This window comes from Helianthus annuus, chromosome 16 (genome assembly GCF_002127325.2).
Source record: "Helianthus annuus cultivar XRQ/B chromosome 16, HanXRQr2.0-SUNRISE, whole genome shotgun sequence".
Taxonomy (NCBI): Eukaryota; Viridiplantae; Streptophyta; class Magnoliopsida; order Asterales; family Asteraceae; genus Helianthus; species Helianthus annuus.
The window spans coordinates 205,830,361-205,834,774 of NC_035448.2; the positions used below are offsets into that span (position 1 = coordinate 205,830,361).

Sequence of the window (4,414 nt, forward strand, 5' to 3'; positions counted from 1 at the left end):
CTCTCTCTCTTCATTAATTGTAATTGCGAATTACAATTAATGCGCCTGCTGTACTTTCACCACGCCCCCGTGCTCGCTGGACACGGCCCCGTGGTGGGCAATGGAAGCTTCTACTGGTTTGTCTTTTCTGCTGCTTCCTGGGCACGCCCCCGTGTTCGCTGGACACGGGGCGTGTTCAAACTCTGTTTCCTTCTTTTTGCCTTGGAAGGTGCCGTTGAGGGTCCGGGCAGTCTACTTTTGTTCCTTTTCTTGTATTTATGGTAGAATTAGTGGTCTTTTTGCTTCTTTTGTGATTTTGAGCTCATTTCATCCTGAAAATACAAAAGGAAGACAAAAACACTCTTTTTCCAACATTAGTACTTAAAAAGGGTTAGTTTTATGCCTTAATTGATGTGTTTTATATGTTGCATTTTACACACATCAAATACCCCCACACTTGAACTTTTGCTTGTCCTCAAGCAAAACTCTTTAAATGTGGCTTACACTCCCAAATGGAATAGGTAGAAGAGAAGTTTTTTTAGCTTGTCCTAGAGTGTCGGGGATCCAAGGTTTTTATAGGTTTTATTTTTAGTTATTTACAATCCTATTCGTTATGATTTATTTTGAACTTTTCACAAGATAAACTACTTAGTTGGGCATAACATGCCTTATTAAAATTCCATTTATATACAAGTTCACATACCTTACGGGAGATCACTCAACACTCGGCCGAAGGTGTATATTTTAGTGAATCACTCGAGAGCGGCACGGAACTTACGTCTTCCATAGGCTTGCCAAGCAATCAATCCTCCTCCTTTTTAACTTTTTACCTTTGTAAATATCAAGAGGACTTTTGGGGTGAAGGCTTGGGTTTAAAGGTGGGTGGTTGGTTAGTGGTTAGTAAAAAGGGCGAAAATCGTAACAAGTGTCGGTTTTCGTAGAATACCTTGTTTTTAGTGACTTATTATTTTTGAAGTATTTCTTCAAACAAGCTTTTGTAGCTTTTGTTTGTTTTTGACTTCATCATCTAGTTTTTTTTTTTTTTTTTTTTTTTTTTTTTTTTTTTTGATGTCACTTGAAAGGGCAAGTTGACGAAAAACCGAGCTTGTTACTAAAATAAAGGGGAAAAAATGAAAAAGGTTTTTGGTGGGTAAAAATGGTTTTGGGGGTAATGAAATGAAAGGTTTAGGCTCAAAGGGGCTATCTAGGGGGATTTTGGGTAGGTAAAAAAAAATGAAAAATAATGGTTTTGAAAGAAAAATGGTTAGTCCTAATGCCTCCATCATTTACTTACTTGGGTTTAAGTTGGTAAGGACCGGGAATGTATCGTCGTGGCAAGTTCTAGATTTGTAAGGACCGAGCGGCTATTCACACAAGAAACGAAAAATGAGCATTTAATCTAAATATGTGTATTTTTATGCTCAATAAAGGCTCAAAACTCACTTTTGTGGGAATGGGTTTTTAATGTGACAAAGCGTATATAATCGAATTTTAAACTAGATTTGTTATGCCGTTTCATAATTTTCTTATGTTGGTTCCTTTTTTTATCACGACGCTATCGGTTGTAAACTTGTAAAAATATAACCTTTTTAGACTTGTTCTTCCCAACTTAAACTAAGACAAGTAAATAAAAAAAATGAAAAAGTTTTTGAAAAAATTTGGGGTGTTTAGCGGTTCCAATAGAGTTTTGTGTAAGGCTTGTGTTTAGGATTTTGCAAAATTTCAAGGTTTTAGCATCCCCCCCCACACTTAAATTACACATTGTCCTCAATGTGTCCAAAAACAATATTTTTGGGTGATTAAAATGTATAAAAGTGTGTTAAAAAGCAAATATTTATGTTACTGGCACTCTGGACACGGCCCCGTGTTCACCGGGCACGGCCCCGTGGTCAAGTGCCAGTAACAAAAATTTCAGAATTGAAACAGAAGCCTGGACACGGGGGCGTGTCTGCTGAACACGGCCCGTGTCCAGTTACCTGAACTGGGTGATTTTTCTGCAGGGGCTCAGCACGGGGCCGTGTTGGTTGGGCACGGCCCGTGTTGAGCCTTCTGTGATGGAGATTTTTGTCGGGTTGCTCTGTTCTTCATGCATGGTTCCATTTTTCTCGTTCCCTTTTTCATCCATTACCACCATGAGTGTGTTTTATTCTGCAAAAAATTAAAAGATTAAACTAAACTAAACTAAGGATAGATCCGCGGAATGCCTCCGTGGTGCGCCACGTTTATAAGGGTCCTTGGCTAGACCCGATTTCTGGTTATATCTCTTCTGAGTGGAGTGCCTTGCTTCCCAAGTTACACCGTCGGAGAGCGGCATCCAAGCTTGAATCAATAACCTTCATGTAATTGACCGGGTCGTCGTCCTCTATTTTCTTCCCAACTCCGAACTTCACCTCATCGTCCCCATACCTCAAAGTCAGTGTCCCTTCATTCATGTCTACCACTGCTTGTGCTGTGGCAAGGAAGGGTCTCCCTAGGATAAGGGGGACCTCGGTGTCTTCCTCCATGTCGAGTATGACAAAGTCAACGGGATAAACGAATTTGCTTACCCTTACCAAGACATTTTCGATGACACCTTGTGGGAATTTGACTGATCGATCAGCGAGTTGTATGCTTATTTTTGTAGGGCTCGTGGTTCCCAAGCCAAGCCTTTTGAACATTGATGAGGGCATGAGGTTAATGCTAGCCCCTAAGTCGGCCAAGGCATTGCGAACGGGTGATTCCCCTATTGAACATGGAATCGTGAAACTTCCGGGATCGATTTTCTTTTGGGGTAGTTTATTGAGTACGAGGGCAGAGCATTCTTCGCCTAAATTAACTAATTGCAAATTTTCAATTTTCTTTTTATGTGTAAGGAAGTCCCTCATAAATTTAGAGTATTTGGGCATTTGGGTTAGGACTTCGATAAAAGGAATATTGACATGCAATTGTTTTAACAAACTTTCGAATTTTGCGAATTGCTCATTGGTTTTTTGACGAATTAACCTACCGGGGTACGGAACTCGAGGAGCCTTGATAGGCTCTGGTGATGGGGGAGAGTTCTTTTCCTGCGGATGTGTTGGCGTCGTTTCTTCCGCCGCTGGAGGTACTTCTGCAGGCCCTACGGTGCGGTTTCGTAGTGTGATGAGGTGAACTTGCGCCTTTGGGTTTGTTTCGGTATTGCTAGGTAATGCGCCTTGCGGTCTCTCGGAAAAATTTTGTGCTAGTTGATTTATTTGTTTTTCTATGTTTTGAATGCTAGCTTGTTGATTCCTAAAATTAGATTCTAATTGTAGAAATCTTTCCGAGTTTTTCTTATCAGTGTCGGAGATGAGGCGAGATATAGTATCTTCGAGCCTTTCTCGTCCACCTTGTTGTTGAGTGAAATTTTGTGACTCATTCCTTGATTGCTGAAAGTTTGTTCGTTGGGTTTGTTGGTTACTACTATTGCCGGTTTCCCTCCAACCAAGGTTTGGGTGGTTTCGCCATCCTTGGTTGTAGGTTCCCGTTGGAGGACCCGACGGCCTAGGTCTATTATCAATGTAGTTTACCATTTCTTGTTGTTCGTCCGTTTCTTTCATGCAACTCCAATTTTCATGTGACCCGCCACACCCCTCACAAGCCATAACCGAGACTGTTTTTGTCATTTCTAATTTTTTTTATTTTTGAAGAAAGGGCCTCGATTTGGGCTTGTAAAGAGGTGCTTTCGTCGACCTTATGGGCGCCCGGGGCGATAGACTTATTTCCCCGGGGAGTGTGCCATTGAAAATTGGTTTGAGCAATTTCCTCAATTTGATTATATATTTCGTGTGGGCGTCGATTACCTAAAAGTCCCCCGGAGCTAGAATCAAGTGTCTGCCTAGTATGTGGCAACAATCCATTGTAGAAAGTGGATACTTGTTGCCATATTGCGAGGCCGTGATGGGGGCACTTGCGTAATAGCTCCTTGAACCTTTCCCAAGTTTCATATAAGGATTCCCCGTCCTCTTGTGAGTATGTATTAATCTCAGCCATTAATTTAGCAGTTTTAGAAGGAGGGAAATACTTATATAGAAATTTTTGGGCTAGTTCATCCCAGGTGTTTACCGATCCAGCTAGGAGGGTGTTGAGCCAAGCTTTCGCTCGGTCTTTCAATGAGAATGGAAACATACGGAGGCGGATGGCGTCGTTTGATGCCCCATTGATCCGAAAGGTATCACATATTTCTAAGAAATTAGTTATATGTAGATGGGGATCCTCGTCCGCAAGCCCGTGGAAGGTTGCGGAGTTTTGGAGCATTTGTATCAAATGCGGTCGAAGCTCGAAGTTATTGGCTTCGACATTCGGAGCATTGATAGCGGCGCCTAGATTACCTACGGTGGGCCGTAGATAATCCATAAGGGTAGTTGGTCCGCCATTGGGGGTGGATCACCCGAAACCTTCTCTTGGTTTTTGGCTTTTAACCTTTTTCTGAGAAAGC

At 41.8% G+C, this 4,414-nt stretch overlaps 1 non-coding gene across 1 annotated transcript; it reads left to right on the forward strand.

Moving 5' to 3' along the window:
* Positions 1 to 3,868: 3,868 nt before the first annotated feature.
* LOC118488617 lies at positions 3,869 to 3,975 on the forward strand. The gene has a single exon (XR_004885161.1). It is a non-coding gene; the product is annotated as a small nucleolar RNA R71 (small nucleolar RNA).
* The last annotated feature ends 439 nt before the right edge of the window (positions 3,976 to 4,414 follow it).